This window comes from Pteropus medius, unplaced genomic scaffold, assembly GCF_902729225.1.
Source record: "Pteropus medius unplaced genomic scaffold, Ma_sr-lr_union100, whole genome shotgun sequence".
Classification (NCBI taxonomy): Eukaryota; Metazoa; Chordata; class Mammalia; order Chiroptera; family Pteropodidae; genus Pteropus; species Pteropus medius.
Genome location: NW_024340692.1, coordinates 11,859,949 through 11,880,392, shown reverse-complemented (window position 1 = coordinate 11,880,392; position 20,444 = coordinate 11,859,949). Strand labels below are relative to the sequence as shown.

At 37.8% G+C, this 20,444-nt stretch overlaps 1 protein-coding gene and 1 pseudogene across 2 annotated transcripts in view; one reads left to right on the top strand and one right to left on the bottom strand.

The window, feature by feature from the left end:
• The first annotated feature begins 13,663 nt into the window (after positions 1-13,663).
• Positions 13,664-20,444, top strand: part of PDCD1LG2 (programmed cell death 1 ligand 2) — a 48,131-nt gene continuing 41,350 nt past the window's right edge. The window contains exon 1 of one of the 2 annotated variants that reach the window (XM_039882532.1): positions 13,664-13,982. The gene's annotated coding sequence lies outside the window, so the exon portion shown is untranslated. The remainder of the gene's footprint in view (positions 13,983-20,444) is intronic. The other variant, XM_039882451.1, reaches the window with a different exon arrangement.
• LOC120592646 (uncharacterized) lies at positions 16,697-16,815 on the bottom strand (annotated as a pseudogene).

Below are 20,444 nucleotides of genomic sequence, written 5' to 3'. Positions count from 1 at the left end.
TTTTAGAAGTCTGAGTTCAATTATTTGCCTTCCAGGGACTTCCACATTCTTTAAAGGAAATGATAACTCTCATTAATGTATAAGGCCAAATACAAACATCAATCGTGCGGAAGTTTGAACAACTAAATTCAACCTCTGCTAGATTTCAGTCTGGACTTGAACCCAACTGATTTGAAAAATATTTTTCATTTGTTTTTTTCCCTATTTTTCACTGGCCTCACTCCCAGCATAGCTCTAGTATATGGAAGCATGATCCAGTCATTTATAGCCTCTGAAAGCAGCTATGGTTTTGGATCCATATGACAGAAATGATACTATTATAAACAAACAAATGGGCAGGGTCAACCCACTGTTTATACTGCCAAAAACATGAAAGATGCTTCCATAGATATGAAGTAACTAAAACATTTAGACCTTGGGAAAGCTTGCAAAAACAATCCCAACTTCTATTTATCCAGTCTGAAGACTGAGTGTAACGTGAAGTTTTTGCATAAGAGCGAGGTGAAGCTTTTGGTCAGCATTGTAGGGGATATTGGTGACTATCAAAATTCCCCAAACTTAGGCTTCCCCTTTCAGCATCTTGGCTTCTCCACAGGAAATTCTGGCTGTCTATCTCAAGATCAAGCATCAAGCCTTTGAGAAGACACAAAAAGCTGTTTTCGCCTGAATGCTCTGCAGTGACGAAAAATGAAAAGGGAAAGATTGTGGAGAAGTTACTCAATAAACAACAACATTTACATAACTGAAACTGATTAGAAGAAGTTTTGTTGTTGTGAAAATTAAAGAAAACACCATGTCACGCTTGGATAATGAAGGAAAAAAACATCAGCAACAGCAAGTGACTGAAAAGCAGGCTTCATCTGTCAACCACCTCTTTTCCTTTCTGAACACAGATGACTTAGCAAGCTTGGGGAAAGTTGTGAATGTTAATGTATATAAGATAAAAAAAAAAAAGTCTCTTTTTAGGACATTGAATGGTGTTTGGGGACTTTAAAACATGGTTAAAATGATTCAGGCTTCTAATACAGAACTGAAAACAAACAAACAAACAAACCCAAAAGACAAAACAACAAATACCTGTTTGTACATACCACTGCTGTAAAAGTTGCTTCATTCCAGGTGACAATGAAAGGGAAAACATCTAGCTGTATTGAGAAATGTACATCTATTTGGGAAGAGTGGGAGATTGCTTTAAAGACCTGGAGTTGGTCAGACCCAAGTTCCAATTTTATTAACTCTATGATTTGGAGTATGTAATTTAACTTCACTAAGCCTGTTTTCTAATGGGTAAAATAAAGACTAAATGAAACAGCATATCTAAAGTGCTTAGAATGATGCATGGTGCAATCAATTTATTGATTGATATTATCAATGCTGATTTCAGAAGCTAAGCAGGGTTGGGCCTGGTTAGTACTTGGATGGGAGACCACCTAGGAAGACCAGGTGCTGTAGGCGTAAAAAATAATAATAATAAAAAAATAAAGTTGTGCTGTGTTGACGGTCTAAGTTGATAGTTTTAATAATTTTGGAATTTTTTCATAGTGTTCAAATTAACTAGAAAGAATTTTTTTCTTTTTCTATTTGCACATTTAAAATTCTGACATTGATCCTTTTTGATTCATCCGGGTCCCTCATGTCGGTTAATGTAAAATACAAGTAATTTACATAGGATAACGTTACTTATTTAGGGGCAACTTAGTAAATGTTTATTTGGATAAACCATGTTTTGTTTTTTTGATTTTTTTTTAAAAAAGATGTCTTATTCTTTGCTAATTTCAGAGCAAACAATTTTTAGTGGAAAGGGATTTCCCTTTTTATACCTCAGATTAAATTTTTGTCATTTGAAAATAAAACATAACAAAATAATGACCCAACTTGGTTTCTAACTACATAGAAATGAGCACACCATAAATGAGAGTTTACTTTTTTTATTGAACATTCGTTGAGTACTTACCGTACCCTGAAGGCATTATGGGGAATACAGAGATGACCCAGACGTTCACACTGCCCTTAAAAATACAAAAATTGAAACATATTATCAGGAGTTATGGGCATAACTCCTCTTCCTTCCAAAACAAACAAAAGACATTAATAACAGTATTTGTCAGAAATACAGACACAAACATTTAAAAATAATTAAAGCAATTTGAACTTAATCTCTACACTCGCTATTACTTGAGTTAGATTTTATCAAATCCTTAAGAGTTAGTTCATGTATTTCTGTGCCTCATTGATTCTAATCCAGATATGGTTACTTTTATAGTTCCATCTGCTCTGGTGCCACGTCAGCACTAGAACATATGGAGGATATTTAATAAATAGTAGTAATTTTTAAAAAATATTTACTATATGCTGGGCAATGTTTTGAGTACTTTACTAATTCATTTAGTCTTTCTAAAAACTCTATCAGGAAAATATTGTCATAATCATCTACTCTTGACAGATAAAGAAATGGAGGAACAGAAAGTTTAGGTAATTTGATCAAAATCATGTGCCTAGTAAGCTATGCAAACACAGTTTGGCTTCATGCTCTTAAACTCTACACTACGCTACACCTGATAATTGATTGAATCTGATAATTAAGAGGTTTCAAAATTTAATGCTTTTGGAGTCATACAGTATATACCGATAGATGCCTGGGTTGGACAACTCCAGAAGCAATATGACATTTGTTTGCTTGTATATTTTTGTTTTTCCAAGCAATGGAGGCTAATCTGACTAGTGCTATAGATATTCTAGCATGCATCTGTGATGAAATCTTTGAACTCATTTCTGTTCAACGTATACCTGGTAAGTTCAATTGTTGAATCATTGGTATATATATATATATATATATAAATGGAATTTCTGGACTGTAGTGCAAAATTGCTGGAAAATGTAGCAATTTGAATTCCCAGCATCAATTGGAACTGATGGGAATTCCAGTTGCCCCACATTCTCACCAACATTTGGTATTTTATTTCTTTTGTTTTAGGCATTCTGGTGGATCTGTAGAGGTATCATATTATGATTTTAAGTTGCATTGCCCTAATGACAGATAGAGTTGAGCTCCTTTTCATATGTTCATCAGCCATTTGGCAATAAACTTTCACGAATTGTCTTTTTAAACATTTTGTCCATTTTTCTATTAGGTTACCAAGATAGATTTTGTAGGAATTCTTAACAGATTCTAGATATAAGTCCTTTGTCAAATATATGAATTGAAAATATCTTATACTCTGTGGGTTGTCTATTCCCTCTCTTGGTGGATTTTTTTGACGAACAAAAGTTCTTAATTTTACATAGTTCGATTTAAAATTTTTTCCCTCTATGGCTAGCACTTTTTTGTGTGTTCCATTTAAGCAAACTTTGCCTACTCCAAAGTCATGAAAATCTCTTCCATATTTCCTTCTAAAATTTATATTGTTTTAATTTTTTTTCATTTAGACCTGCAATCCTTCCAGAATTAACTTTTTGCATATCATGTGAGGTAGGGGTAAAAATACATCTTTTTACATGAATAACGAATTGTTCCTACACCATTTATTAGAAAGGCCATCCTTTCCATCACTGTATCAAAGTGTCACCTTTAACATAAATCAAGTGACTGAATCTGTATATATGTATGTATGTATGTACGTATGTATGTATGTATGTATGTATGTATGAACCTATCTATCTATCTATCTATCTATCTATCTATCTATCTACCTATCTATCTATCTATCTATCTATCTATATCTATTTATCTATGGACTCTGTTCTATTACATTGATTAGCTCATTTGTTTTTACATCTAGAAAATTTTGTTAAAGCAGTATCAATGAGTTTGAAATTTGCGTCTTGGGGCTAGGACACTTGAGATTGTAATTTTTTTATCTGCAGCCCTAGTCATGTGATGGCACCCACGAAGGCTTCCATCCTGTAGGTATTTATGCAATGCAAAAGATACTCCCATCTCTTTCTTCTTTGGAGAAATGTCTATTCAAGTCCTTTGTCCAATTTTTAATCAGGTTGGTTTTGTTCTTGTTGAGTTTTAGCAGTTATAGATATTAGTCTTTTATTAAATATATGATTTGCAAATATTTTCTACTATTCTGTGGGTTTCCTTGTTACTATTGTGACATTGTCTTTTGATGAACAAAATTTAAAAATTTTCACAAAGTCCAATTTGTTGTCTGTGCCTTTGGTGTCATAACCAAGAAATCACTGCCATATCCAATGTTGTGAAACTTTTGCCCTATTTTCTTTTAAGAATTTTATAATTTTACCTCTTTCATTTAACAATGTATACCTATTTTGAGTTAATTTTGTATATAGTATTAGGTAAGTGTCCAAATTTATTCCTTTACATGTGGATATCCAGTTTCCCCAACACTATTTATCAAAAAGACTGTCCTTTTTCTCATTTGACCATATATGCAAGGGTTTATTTCTAGGCTCTCTATTCTATCCAATTGGCCTACATGTCTGCCTTTATTCCTATACCATACTGTTTTGATTACTGTAGCTTTGTAGTAAGCTTTGACATCAGGAAGTTTGAATCCTTCAGCTTTGTCCTTCTTTTTCATGATTGCCTTGGCTATTTGAGGTCCCTTGATATTCTGTCTGAATTTTAGGACAAATTTTTTTAGTTCGCAAAAAAAAAAAATCACCAAGATTTTGATAGAGATTTAATTGAATCCGTAGATCACTTAGGGTAGTATTGACACCTTAACGATACTAAGCCTTCTGATCCATGAAAGTGGGATGTGTTTCCATTTATTTATGTCTTCTTTCATGTCTTTCAGCAACATTTGGTAGTTTTCATTGTATGAGTCTTTCGCCTTCTTGGTTAAGTTAATTCCTAAATACTTTATACTTTTTGATGCTATTGTAAACGGGATTTTTAAAAATGATTTTCTTTTAAGATTGTATATTGTTAATGTATACAAATGCAACCAATTTTTGTGCATTGACTTTGTATTCTGCTACTTTGCTGAGCTCATTTGCTAGTTTTAACAGGATTTTTTGTGGAATCTTTAAGGTTTTCTACATACGAGATTATATCATCTGTGAACAGAGATAATTTTATTTCTTCCTTTCCAATTTTGGTACTTTTTATTTCTTTTTCTTGCCTCATTTCTCTGGCTAGAACTTCCAATACAATGTCAAATAAAAGTGATATGAGCAGACATTCTTGCCTTGCTTTGTGACAGGGAGCATATATGTTCCTGCTGTGTGCTGAAGAAGAAGAAACTCTGGGGTTTGGTCTCTATTTTTATTTCCTTCCCCTTTCTTGGCCCACTCTCATTGTGCTCTTTTGTTATAGGTTAGAGACCCTTGTAAATAGCATTAAATCCTTTCTAGATATCTTGGATAGTCATAGAATCCAAAGAAACAGATCCCTCTTTGTTCCAAAATGATTTCGTTATATTGCCTAAAAAGAAGAGATATTATTTCTTATTTTTTCACAAGAGGTTGGTGTTTCTTGGTAGATTAATTAAGAGGATTAAGTTGTGAAGACAATTGGGACTTTAGAAGAAAGTGGGTCCAGAGAATCTAAATTACTACTAAGAACAATTTATGAATGTAGGTCATAGAGCTTGAAAAAAATTTCTTTTTGATATTTCTCCTGGATTATGTGAAAGGGAGACACTGGGAAATTCTGTGGACAGTCAGGGAAGCCTTGAGTTTGGTGACTATGAAGAGAGGAGTTACAACTCGGAATCAAGGAGTGAATTTAAGATAGTAGACGACTTTCTCAAAATCAGGATGGTAATAAAAATGCTCTGGTTTGAACTTGAAGTTACTGGAAATGAGTAATTTCACATATACGCCTGAGCGCACACACACCTATTGAAAAGGCATAACAAATGTCTTTTACAAGTGAGCTTGTGGAAAGTTAAAGTACCATGAGTATCCTTAAAATCTCTTGCTAGGAGAGAAGGGGTGTTGCCTGCTGGTTATAGGTATGGACAGAGAGTGAATATCTTGGCTGTTACATCCATAATGGAAATGTGCTGCCCACCCCACTTCAAGCTAGCCCTTCCAGCCTTCCCAGTCTCTTTCCTTTGCATCCACTGCATGACGACTTGTTGATTCTGTCCACTTTTCTGTCACTTTTTCTGGCATCCCTGTCTCTTCATTCTTTGTATCATGTTATGGCTCAGACCTTTTGACGGGGCCTCTGGCAGTCTTTAGTACCTTGTTTGACACAACGATTTTTCTGTTTTCTTGAGCAATGAGATCATAATTTCATGAACTTGGATGTGGAGTACATAGAGTAAAATGTTTATCAAATCTGATTACTTAATAACATTTTTAGAAAATTACTAATTTGTAGAGACAAATTATATATGTATAAAATACATATGTATGTATACATAGATAGATCTAGATATAAATATATAGACATATACACACAGAACATGTACATGCAAGAGAGAGAGCGTGTGTATGTCTATGCAAAGCAGTTGCAGCCTATGAGGAAGGGAGAGAAGAAACAGGGAAAAAGTAAAGGAACTAGAGTTGACAAAGAGTAAAAGCAAAGATGCTTACATACCTACTTTTAATGCAAAACATATCTCTGTCAGATAATGTCACAAATCTCCCAGTTAGAATCCCCAGGGTTCTGCCACTAAAGATGTTGTTCTCTTTCCCATTCCCAGGCCTGGAGAGGCTTCATTCAATCCTCTTATTTATCAGCTTTTGATCACTCTTAAGAGGTTTCACTTTTTACAACAGTCTCAAAAACTCTCATTAGCTTCTCTAAGGCTACCCCAACACACACACACACATTACTTCAGGAGTGTCTGGTTGAAGATATAATCACAGATGCCCATTACTACAGACATGAAGAGAAACAATAGTAAATAAAGGAAACCCAGAGCTAGACAATGGGGTTAAATCTCAGTTCTCTTATTTACTCAACGTGATCATCAGCAAATTATCTACTGTCTTTGCGCCTCACTTTCCCTCTTTATAAAATGGAACCAAGGAGCATAGCTACCTCCTAGGATTGTTATAAGAATAAAGTGAGTTAATACACATAAAGCACTTAGAACTGCCCTGGCACCAAGCCAATATTACAAGAAATGTTGGAAGAACTTCTTTAAGAAGAAGATAAAAATATGTATCAAAAATATGAATAATAAAATGGCAACAACTACATATCTATCTATAATTGCTTCAAATGAAAAAATTAAATGCTCCACTCAAAAGATAGTGTGACTGAATGGATCAGAAAACAAGACTCTTACATAAGACTACAAGAGACTCACTTCATACTGAAAGACACACAGAGAATGAAAGTAATGGGATGGAAAAAGATATTTCATGAAAATGGAAATGAAAAAAAAAAATCTGGGGTTGCAATACTTACACCAGACAAAATAGACTTTAAAACAAAGGCTGTAACAAGAGACAAAGAAGGACCCAGTAATCTCATTTCTGAGTATTTATCTGAACAAACCGAAACTACTACTTTGAAGGAACATGTGCATCCATATGTTTGTTGCAGCATTGTTTACAATTGCCAAGATATGAAGGCAACCTTGGTGTCCATCAATAGATGAATGGATAAAGAAGAGGTGGTACATATATACAATGGAATATTACTCGGCCATATAAATAAATAAATAACATCCGCAACAACATGGAGGGACATAGAGGATATTGTGCTGAGTGGAGTAAATCAGATAGAGAAAGATGAATGCCCTATGATTTTACTTAGATGTAGAATAATATTGTATTAACTGCACAGTGTCAGATGGATACTAGATTTATCAGGGTGATTTCTTCATAAGTTATATAAATGTCTAATCACTATGTTATACACCTGAAACTAATATAATATTGTATGCCAATTATAATTGAAAAAAATTTTTAAAAGAAGGTTCCTCAAAGTTAAGTAACATTTGACAGTTAAGTAACATTTTACAACCAATTAAACTTCCCTCACCGGATTTCCTAGAAAAGCCAGATAGGGTACTACTGGTGGACTAACAAAGAGGTCAGTACATTTTCTCACGGAGTCCCTTCTTAGGCCTCAAAATTTATCTGCTAGCATAGAACCATGTTTGAAACCTGTTGGCAGGATGGCTCCAAATATTTGCCTTCCCACAAACTGACCGTCGGCCTACTTGCCCTCCCACGAATATTTTAATTCTGGGAGAAAGATGAGCTAGGTTTTAATCATGTTTTGGAAATGAGATTTTAGGTTTGGCCACACCAACCAGGTAATAACATACAAATAATATAACTAACATTTATTGAGCATTTACTATGTGCCAACAGGCCTTGTTCTAAGTACTTTCTATGTCTTGAACTATTTATACAATGATGCTATGAGGCAGGCCTTTGATGATCTCTATTTACAGATAATGAAACAGGCACCAAAAGAGAGAGTCCATTGCTCAAGTTCTCAGGGCTGGTATAAGATGAAACAGAGATTTGAACAGAGGCCTCTGATCATGACCCCTGCGCTGCTCCACATACATTTTGCCTGCTCCTTATCTTCAGGGAAGGGGTTAAGGTATGAGAAGGAGCAAGGGAGGGACTGGAGCAGGACCCTGTCCTCTTCTCCCTACTGTTCCTGAAGGCTCTTCAGCCTCCTGCTGGCCAACTGTTTACTTGACCCCTCTAAGCTTCAGTTTCTTATTTTATAAAACGAGGAAGCCTTCTAAGCCACTCAGTTTAGAATTAATTAGTCCCCTCTCTACATCACACATGGACCTAATACTAACTTGTATTGTGGCACCTATACTGCCCCCCTTCCACTGTTTCAGGCTGAGAGACAGGCTCCAGTGCCCCCCAGTGGGCCAGTGTCAGAGCAGGCTGGAAGACAGTTGGGCATTCTCTGTGCCTCCATTTACCACTTTGTATGATAATTCTGTTCATTTGTCATCCCCTTACACTTGACATGAGCCCCTCAAGGCAGAGACAATGTCTTGTGAACCTCTGCATCCTCAGTGCCTGCAACATAATGTTGTTCAGTTAATAAACATCCTTCGTGAACTGAATAACTGAGAATTACAGCCATGTGCTTATGATTCCAGAGTAATATTTAGGGAAAGCAATGCTTTCATATTAATTTCTTTATTTTTTGTTTTCTGTTTTCCATCTCATCTGGCAACAAGTTTAGAGTAAAAATAGTTATCAAAGAAAGAAGTCACTGATTTTTAACATGTGTTGACGTGAGAAATGCCCAAACCTGTAGAGAATTTTTATGAGTTTGTTAGTTTATTTGAGCCGAACTGATGACAGTTGCTGGGAAACAAAATCTTAATGGATTGAGAAAATGCTCCAGAGAATTGTAGGTTTGCAGCTTATTTTATACATTAGAAATAAAGGAAGAGACATTGGGGGCGGCGGGCGCGGGGGGGAGGTTACATGAAATCTATTGATGGTGGATTAAGGGAGCGGGGAGAAAGCAAAGCAGGGAAATCTCTGGGGTTAGATAAAAAGGCGAAATGGAGAAACACAGACTTCTTTTACATTGGTGGGTACAAGAGAGTTACTAATTAACATTTGCAGCACACAGAGATGGTGTGCACAGAACAAGATAACAATGAGGGGCTCTGAGTTCTCTTGCTCTAATGCAGCAGTTGTGCCCTGAGGGGCTGGAAAAGATTATTCTGACATTTCAAAGATGGGTCCTCTTAGAAACAAGAAGATAATACACAGGCTCACTTAAAGAGTGACCTTTTTAAGTCAAGGAAGCCACAGGGCTAGGATTTAGTTAAGAATTTTTATGTTCAGGTCATCCTGTGTGGTTACTTTCGGTTTCCGAGTTTCCAAGGCCCTCCATGCAGGCCTCCCCTGAGCTTGTCAGGTTTGGTATGTAGCCCCTTTTTTGTCCACACTAGTCACTTAAGCAAAAGGGACCAGCAGGCCCTATTTTATGTTAATTACCTAATTCAAAAAATTCTAGGCCTTCTATATAAGTTATAACATGTCAAACTCCTTCTCTTAGTTCAAGCATTTTATCACCAACATAATCACATATTGAAATAGCCACTATTTTGTCTTTGGGTTCTAACCTTTTTTTTTCTCCCTTTTACTCACTTTTCTTTACTAGGATTACTGTGACCAACGTCATCAAACCCAGGGATTCCCTAAAGGATTCTCTCGGATCAGGTGGTTACTACAGAGTTTTAAAAAATGCAGATTTCTTGGCCCCTCCCCTGGAGATTTTAAATCAGAAAGTCTGTGGTGGTGTCTATATTTTAAAGTTCCCCAGGGGACTGTGATGTGCAGGCACGTTTGGGAATCAATAATCTGACTACAAAACATGAGTCAGCTGTCTCCTTCCTCTGACTGTATTTGAAGAGATGAATCATCATTTCATTTTTTAAAAAAAGAACCAAGTTGAAACCAAAGAGTCAATGTGAGACCCTCTGATTTCCTTTACCTGAGACTGAGTTCAGATGTCCCATCCACTTGGACCAAGCAATGCATCTGCTTCCCCAAATCTTAAGACCAAAGGATATTGGTCCAGGTTTCAGGAGATAGACTTCCTCCTCCATTTAGTCCTGGGAACATATTGACCTGATCAGCCCCCGTTAGGAAGGAAGTCCCTGGGTGAACCAGCTGTGACATTGTGATCTGTAGTAAAAAATATATTATTTGGTCTTTTTATCCATTTCTAGAATGTAGCTCCTAAAGCCCTTGGAATTCCCTCTGAGAGCTATAAAGGTGTCTTTTCTTATTTTAATGAAGTAGCAGTTGGACACATCAAAGATTGAGGGCTAGTTGCCAGGAAAGCCAACCAAGAGATTAGAGGGTTGGAACTGTCAGTTCCACCTCCCTGACCTCCTGGGAGGAGGTAGGGGGAAGTTGAATCAGATCAATCACCAACAGCCAATGATTTAATCAATCATGCCTGTTAAAGAAGCCTCCACAAAAACATAAAAGGAAAGGTTTCAGAGAGCTTCCAGGTTGGGGAACCAGAACACTTTGTGCCACTGTGCTGAGCCCAGACTCCTTTGTTTGGGAAGCTCCTTTGTTAGGGATCTCGCCCTATGTATCTCTTGATTTGGCTGATGATTCTTATCCTTCAGTATCCTTTGTAATAAATCAACAATCTAGTGAGTAAACAGTTTTCCTGAGTTCTGTCAGCTGCTCTAGCAAATTAACTGAGCCCAAGCAAGTGGTCATGAGAACCTTCTATCTGTAGCTGACCAATCAGAAGCACAGATCACAATCTGGATTTGCGATTAGCATCTAAACTGGAGAGATGAGCATCTAAAACTCAGTCTTGTGACACTGAGTCCTCAACCTACAGAATCTGATTGTATTTCCAGGAAGATAATGTCAGAAATGAGTTGACTTTGAATTGTAAGACATGCAGCTGGTGTCCTAGAATTGTTTGGCTGGTGTGGGAAAAAACCCACCCCACACACAGACACTGAAATTGGGTGCAGAATTTTAGGCTGACTCTGGGGATCCTTTAGTCCCAAGTTGCTAGGACCACACCAGGTTCATTTTACAGCCAGCCCAGATGTCTGGGTCCAATAGTCTTGTCTCCCAGAGATGAGCCAGGATCAAGAAAAATAAGAGACTTTGGGAAGTACATAGATTATTTAGTTCCTTGAGTCTACCTTGTCCTTCACCACCCCCATCCCACCCCCCATCCACCTTAAAAACGAAGTCAGGCCTGGGTCAGCATGCAGCAATAAATAAATCTCAGACACTTATGCTTTTTTTGTGTTTTAGAACTGTCTGCAGGAACAGAGACCCACTTGAGCAAAAAGCATAATTCCACACAAGTATCTAGCTAAACCTGAGGCTAAGACCACAACCCAGACTGAAGAAGCGCCTGGAACAAGGACCAGGATTCTAGTTAGGGCTGTCTCTCTCGTTTGCTTCTTTCTTCAGGCACTCTCTTAACTTCTTTGGGCTACATGGTTGAAGATGCTCTCTGCCTCCCCACATACACATCAGCTCCCACAGTTACATTCTGCACTCTCTCACGTGAGGTAACTAACTTGATATCTCTTAGACCCACTTCAAATGCTCAGCCATCCTTATGTCACCAATTTGATTGTTTTATTTTTCTAATAACTATTGTCAACAATATTCTGTCAAAGCTCCTGGCCAGCTAGGTAGAGAGTGACCTTCATCATTATCTCAGTCCATAATGTAGAGGTTATAATGTACAGGTCACTTGTTATGACCCAGTCTAATCCCATGTGTCCTAATAGCTTTGTGAGATATAATTCACATACCATACAATTCACTCGTTTAAAGTGTACCACTCAATGGTTTTCGGTATATGTGCAGAGTTGTGTAACAATTACTACAATCAATTTAAAAACATTTTCGTCATACCGAAATGAAACCCCATACCCTTTATCAGGCACCCTTCTATCTCACCCCATACCCCCAGACAAATAGTATGTGTCTATTACAGACATTTAATATAAATGGAATGATATAATATGTGGTCTTTGTGACTGGCTTCTTTTACTTAGCATAATGTTTTTAAGGTTTGTCTATAATGTAGCATGTATCAGTACATCATTCCTTTTCAAGGCTGAATTATTTTCCACTGTGATGAATATACCAAAGTTTATTCGTAAGTGGCTGGACAGTTGAGTTCTTTCTCTACTTTTTGGCTATTATGAACAACGCTGCTGTAACCATTCATGTACAGGTTTTTGTGTAGACATATATTTTTATTTCTATACTTTGGAGTAGAATGCTGGGTCATACAGTAACTTTATGCTCGAGTTCAGTCTCACATGAAGGTCCAATCATATGTCCCTTTCAAATCTCCTTGCCCTCTCTCAGAACAGGCTAAACTTTTGGCTCTGCCATCTTGGAGTGGGGGAGGAGATTATTACCCACTCCACCCCCTCCACACACACACACACACACACACACACACACACACACACACACACACACCCGCTGCCAGGCTCCAGGTGGTTCAGTCTAAAGTCAGTGTCCTGTTAAGGACCTAGGACTCTTGTGCCTCTGATTTCCCTCCCTTCTGGGGCGTCTGAAGTCACAGTAACTGTTGAGGTCTTCAGTGGTCACTGAGGGCTCAAGGGCCTGGGATGAGGGGTGCCCCCATTTTCTTCATCCCTGAAAAGAGCCCCCACCCAGGCAGGGGATGCTCCAGTGAACCTTCCCCCTCCAGAGACATCAGGCAAGAAGCAGGTGGTAATCTCTATGTGAGGGCACTCTCAAACTTCAAGGACACGTGTCCAGCGTCCTCTTCTCCCCATGAATGAGATGAGAAGAGGACAGCATATGTTCCCTCTAGGCCCCCAGAACCTCCTTCTCACCCCTAATCCCCCTCTTTTATCGTTTGTTGTTAAGGTGGACCAATTCCACCTCTCCCACTCTCCACCTCCTCCACTCTCATTTCCTGACCCAGTCCTGCACCTGAGAGACCCACTTGAGGAATTAGGCCTTACTGAAATTTGAGCTTTGCGTCTTTGGTAACTTTTTTCTCAATAAGAAACCATCTCACCAGTTATTTCTTTCCTATTTAGTGACATGGTGGGGAGGTGGGGCAGGAAAAGTACTTAATCTGTAGCTTACAACCTCCCTTTCATCTGAGTTTCTTTCAGAAAATGAGCCTGGATCTCCTTCTTTCTAAAAACAAGCCCTGGCCCACAGTTCAACAGCTGCGTTCTAAGAGGCAAATGTGAAAGCAAAACCAGGAAAGTCTCAGCAGGCTGGGCTTCCGTCACAACTCTGGTTTTAATTACTGTCACGTTACAAGGGAGCCTGAGCTTTTCTTCTCTTGCTTAATGTACTTACTCCAATGTCTTTTCGTTATTCATCCTTGTATATCCCTCTGCCAGCTAAAAGGAATCCTGGCTTGGAGCTACTGGTTGTTGCAGTGATCTAGGCAGCAGAGTATTTTTGATTTTTGTTTCAGTTTACTTTTGTTTTGTTTTCTTGTTTGTTTTTGTTGGCTTCTATAAAGGAATCTGATTTAAAGAGCAACTTTTTGTTGTTTTATTTCCTTTTGTGTCTTTGCCTGAGGACCAGCGCCACGTCCTGATGTAAGTACTGAGTGGGTTGAGATTTTTCTGGTACTCTGAGTTGGTATTTTAGAACATGAGGAGGCTGTCACAGTGGGGTAAGTAGGAGCACATTTTCTTTCCACATCATTGGAGGCAGGAGAAATTTTGCCTCAAAAATTGTGCTCAGGGGCACAAATAAGCTAACTTCTTCCTGTCCCCCAAATAGTAAGATTTCTCTTGCCTGTACCTATGCTTATTATTCTTGTTGGGCAGTTTTATGAGGTAAGATATTTTTTCTGCACAAAGTAAATGTGTACTGAAAAAAAAAAAAGGACTATTTTTGAGATTGTCTTTCAGCTTAGAATTTTTGGTGGGTTAATGAAACTTAAAAATTTTTTTTTCCTACATATGACATCTATTTGTGATCATCCTTTTGGCAGACAGTCAACATTCTAGTCTAGCCAGTGTTTATAAGCTATGCTCTAAGGTAAGCTGTTTTTAAAAAGAATCAAAAGTATAATTACATTAACTTATACCGTAGGCAATCATTATTTAACAAAAGTGTGACTTGGGGCCTACTAAAAGGCTTATTTTTTAAATATAAAATGATAAGAGAAAGATTAGCAAAATGAAGGAAAATTGCAACTATTGCTATTTATTGCTTCCCACTTGGGTGCACATGGTAGAAAAGAGATAACAGTGGATTCATGTGAGAGAGGGTTGAAATGGGGAGGTGAGGCTTGAGCGAAATTGCCTATTAATAAGGTCTTCTAACCCTGGAATTCTATGGTTTGGTGGAAGGGAATGATAGACATAAATTGACAAAATGCACAGTAAGAATATTCGATGTGAGCAGTAAACACACAATGGTATCAGGAGTCATATGCCAGTAGACCCAGGTGTTCTCCGAGCTCCCTCCCAAGCCTAAGATACTATGAATAGATATATCATATTGCTCTTGCCACTCTGAACTGGTTTATTCACCTTCATTGCCTGAACGCTTGCTATCAGCAGGATCTTCCTGGTCTGCTACCTCAAGGGGTCTTTTCCCTGGGTTTCTCTAGTCTGTGAGCCTTTCTATCAAACTCGAGCTCCTCATAGGCAAGGGCCACACCTTTTAGGTTCTCTGAATCCCTAGTGCCTGGCACAGTACCTCACAACACACACAGGTGCTCTTTGGGTGCTTATTAAATTGTTGAATTAATTGATTTGATGAAACTGCAGGTGAATCACTGGAGGTAGAGTTTGTGTAATATACAGGGGATTGATTTGAGAAGATGGTGCAGGTATCTTCAGAGATGCTCTTACAGGTCATGCTTTAGGGTTGACTTGCTTTACAATGCATTGGACAGTGATACATAGATTGTTGTGTATTAACTTTTTCCATATGGCAATGTCCAAATACAACATTTGCCTCGACTGCTGCATACTTGGGTTACCCTATAATGAGACGGCTGCAGCTTGGCCTCCTATTCTGTCACATCCTGCTCTGCTGCAGCAGGGCTCCTTTAGGTTATTTGTGTTTCCCTAGTTTTCAAATCAACTCACAGAACTGCGGGATAGATAAAGGAATGTGAAAGATTATCCAATCCAATCACCTCAATGCCTTCTAATCCTCTCTAACACCCCTAGGGACCATTCCCAGTTCTTATTCTCCAGACCTCTCTATTATCAACTACCTCTGTTCTTTGGGATTTTCCTCCCTTGGGTCAGAGACACTGTTATGGGGGACCAATTCTTCTCTGCCCTCTTCTTTCCAAATTTTACTCTCCAAATTTTGGAGCATTCCTCAAAGTTCAGACCTTTCCTTTCTCATCTCTTTAAATTCTCCCCATTCAAAGAGTTAATTTATTCCTCATTGTCGACCACCATCTCCATAGTGGGAATAACTTCTTTATCCTTATCTCTAGCCCTGAATTTTGTGCCAAACTCTACACCTACATTTTCCTTGAAGGCCTTGCATTACTTCACAACTCAAACCCAACTCATTGTCTTTCCTCTAAACATCAGCTCTCGCTGTTGTATTTTCTGCCCCGTCCCCCACGATAGCAATATTGTTTTGATAGTCTGGTCTCAAAATTGCAAGTCAACTTGTTGTTTCTCTTTCTTTCCTGAATGGCTGATCCCTTATCAATTGTTTTGTCAGTGGTTCTGTCAATTGTTTTATTCAATTTTTCCTTCCTTTCCCTTTCTTCCCTTTTTCTGTCTCTATATCAAGGGCTTTATCAAATAGCAGGTTGAATACAATAAGCCCCTATTTGGGTGGTTGGTTTTCAATTCCATTCTCCCTTTATTCATACTAAAAAACAAACAAAACAAAAACAAAAAACAGAGTTAATGTTTTTCAAACACTCCTGTATTATTGTCACTTGGTTTTTTAGTGACTATCACTGTCCTCTATTGGCAGCTCTACCTGGCATTAACCCCTCAACATTCTCTTCTCAATTATATTTCCAGCCAAATTATGCTGTTCATTTTCTCCCTTAATATGCCCTGTGTGTTCGCACCTCTGAGGCTTTGCTTCTGGGCCATCTGCAGTGCCCACAAGAGTAGCTCCAACTCTGTGAATACTACCAGTGCTTCTAAGACTCAGTTCAAATTCCACCCATCCGGTCAGTCTCTCATCTTCCAGTCAACTTTCATGGTTTCTGCACTTTTAAAAATTTTTTTAGGTGAGGCAACCCTTAGTTGACCTCACAAATTGCAAGGACCTTGTCAGTTTACAATCCCTTATTTTTTATTTATTTTTTTTATGCCTACACCACCTAGTGTTCCTAAGTGGTCTCCCATCCAAGTATTAACCAGGCCCGACCCTGCTTAGCTTCCGAGATCAGATGGGATGGGGCTTGTTCAGGGTGGCATGGCCATAGACCAGGGTTTTTGCAAAACTTTTTACATCGCTTATTAGTATTTTTTTTTGTGTACAAGTTTTAACTGTCTGGCTGTGTTATAATGTTTTTAAGGGCAGGGACCCTTTCTTAGATGAATCCTTCTATTGATTCTCCAGTCTAATTCAAAGACTTGCAAAAAGTGAGAGTAAAATATTTATTGGCTAAAGAGTTGAGAGGCAATGTGAATTTAAGTTAAATTTGAACTAAAGTCAAATTGACTCGAATAACATTTTAAGGCTACAGGTAGTTTATCCATGCTGCAGATGGTTTAGAGATGCAATAATTATACTGAAAGGTTACTCATGCACCTCTGAAAGCAGAGCCACTATGGCTATTATGACTCAAATGTCCAGTAGGGACTCGTAGGTAATAAAAACGTATGAATCCAGCTGGATGTAATACAATAGGGAGTGGTAGGACCTGAGGCAAACTGCATTACTTGCCCAAAGTCATTCAAATGGAAATTTTTAAAACATTGCTAATTACCATTCCTCTCTTAGACACTTTGCTTCAAAAACAGTGATTAATTCAAATATTTCAACTCAGTTTGGTATTTATTGAGGTTGTAGATACCCAGGGCTGTGCTAGACACTTAAGGAGAGGGAGGAGTCAAATGAGATAAGACTGACAATGTTCAGCAAAGAATAAAGTGTTATACAAACACGATCTTTTGTGCTGGTTATTGTTCCAAAAAGGAATTATTTGCTAGATTTCTTGAGATATTTCCATAAAATGTCTATGCCTTGGTTATTCTACGATCAGAGAATTCTTGTAAGCATTGGTTCTGACTGTCATATTTATCTTTGCATACCAGAGCTTGGCACATAGTAAATATAGAGTAAATATTTTGGAAAAAAAAAAAGAAAGAAGTAATGAAAACCTCTCTACGTTATTGCAGCACCATACATTTCATTTCATCTATCAGTTCACAAATAGATTTTGGCAGATAGGTGAATTGTCAGAAAATGAAATTTCTAGTACCTACAATGATTTTTGATCCTCTTGCAAATTTTGCTTTGGAAAGTTTTCCTTGTTTTCTGCTTACAAACGTCTCAGAATTATAAACGTTTTCTTGATTTTTCTGGAAAGATACAACTTCCCAATATCATTGAATAAATTGTTATTAGTACTTCTTATATAGAAGTAAACAGAATAAGGTCTAAACATCTACTAAGGAGAAAGATGGACATAAACCATTAAATATAAATTGACAAGAAGTACTAAATATAAATTGACAAGAAGTACAACAGTTCAGGAAGCATTTGTTTAGGAGGCTCAGAAGAAAGATTTATGAAGGAAGTGGCTCTGAGTGAGACTTAAAGTTTGGGTAGCCTTTTACCAAGTGAGATCTTCATGGGTAGTGAAAGGAGTGGTCATGTTAAGAAATCATGGAATTTTAGAGCAAAGATCACCAGTCACCATCATAAGTGATGATAAGAATGAATGTGAAGAATGCTTTCCATTTACAAAGTATTTTTTCACATAGGACCCACAAGCATTCTATTCACTGCCTGCGGTTTGGCCACGAGCTTCAGATATTAGAGAACTTGATGATTTCCAGTTTCCACCCCTCCCAAAGCACCACATCGGAAGTGCCACTTGTGACTCTTAGGAACAGTATTTGGTCATTCAACAAGTATTAATGAGGACCCATCATGTATCAGGAGCTGTTTAGGGTGCTGAGAAATAGCAAGAAACAAAAACAGATAGAAATCGCTGCTCTTGTGGAGCTTAATCTCTTGGTCAGTGTAGAGAAACAAAGGAAAAAGAAAAAAAGATGTTCATAGAAGTAGAACTCTTCCCCTTGATGATATGTATAGACTCTTGAGGATTTCTCCGTATCTTTTCCTCCCTAGCTGAGAACATGGCCGGCAGAACGTCACGTTTCTGGCCACTTGCTCTGACAAAACCTAGGCAACAAAGGTTATGCAAATCCCTGCATTGTTTTGTGTTACTAACAAGAAAGTGCTTAAATTATCAAAATTTGGCTTCATATTTACATACACATATATAAATACACATATTTATAAGTTGGAATTTATATTTCACTTATTATCTCCATGATATCATTTTCACTCACCTTCTAAAATGCCTTTTAGAGAGGAGGAGTAAAAAAATAAGGCAAATCTTATATATGTTAATTTACTTTAAGTCCTGTTTAAGTGATCAACTGTTACCAGCATGCCAGCAACAGTTGTGGTAGTTACAAGTGGAATCATGCTTTAATATCTTAAGAAAATAAAAATGTTCATGGTTCATTAAAAATCTTGGGATGTTATATACTTGAATATTACCTATTGTGTTGAAACGAAATGGTTGAGACTGGTTGCGAAGATCAATAGTTGCATACACGGTACATGGAAGGGACCTTGGAAATCACCTAGTTCACTTCTTCTTTTGTGGACAGGGAAGAGTGAGTTCCCAAAGCATTAGGAATAGAGCAAGGACTAGAATTAGTGTTTCCTGATGCTTAGCTTGGAGTCTTCTCCAGCTTGCTTAGTGGCCTGGGGGAGAGCAAAGTCAGGGCAGCAATCTGAGCAGGACTTTTCATAAATGTAAAAAGAATAGTTTTTGCTTCTTCTCACTCTCAAGCCTGAGCATCTCTTGACTTGAGAGGGCCTTTCTTGGCTCCTCCTGGAGCCTCCAAAACAGGTTCTCCAATCTTATATCCTATGCCATTCTGCTGTTTCAGATCATGATTTGACCACAACTACTATATCGTATTCATAGGCAGAATTGCTAAGAATTACCCAGAAATTCATTAAGAATTACCCAGAACTTAAAAAATTCAGCTCTACTGATCATTGATTAAAAAACTACTTTTCTACTCACATTCCAAAGTATTCATTAAAGATCACCTTGCCTGATAAAAGGTAGCTACAGTGAGCATCCTCTGTTCTGGAAACTAGCAAAAATGAACATGTACATAAGGACTATATAATGAAGATAAAAATGAATGGCCATACAGGCATAGACAGTAAGATATTTATGTCCAAAACAAAGATAAATTTTAAAAGGGAAGACTAAAGGGGAAGCATGGTTGTTTGAACAGTTGAATTTCATCTCATGGAGAGGGCAATGCTCATTTAGCTGAAGGAGTGTCTTACATGTGGATACTCTGTAAATGCTGCATTGAGTTATTAATTTTGGCAATGCACTCTGTAAGTTCTCTAAATAAACTCTCTCAGGTCTTGCCTGCCTGAGTATAAAGAGTCCATACTTCCCTAACATTAAAGTTTCCAAGAACTTGCTCTTTCAGAAAATGGAGTTCTCCTAAAGAACCCAGAGGGCAGGGATCTTATCAAGATTGAGTCACATTTTGAGAGAGGTTGGTGAGGGGCTTGAGATACCTGTGGAAACATTCTTTTGGGAGATAACCTTATACGTAATCTTAGCGTTAAAAAGGGATCGCCTTCCACCTCTTGTGGAAACTCTGGCTTCTAAGTATTCCGTTTGCTTAAACAATTCCAGGGATGATGACCTCCCCACCCTATTAATAGCCCATTCCATTATGAGTGGCTCTAATGGAAATTTCTTTCTTATTTGGGGCTAAAATAAACAACCAAAATAAGGCTTCTGTTTCTCCAGTAGAGAAAAGGAGCCAACTGGA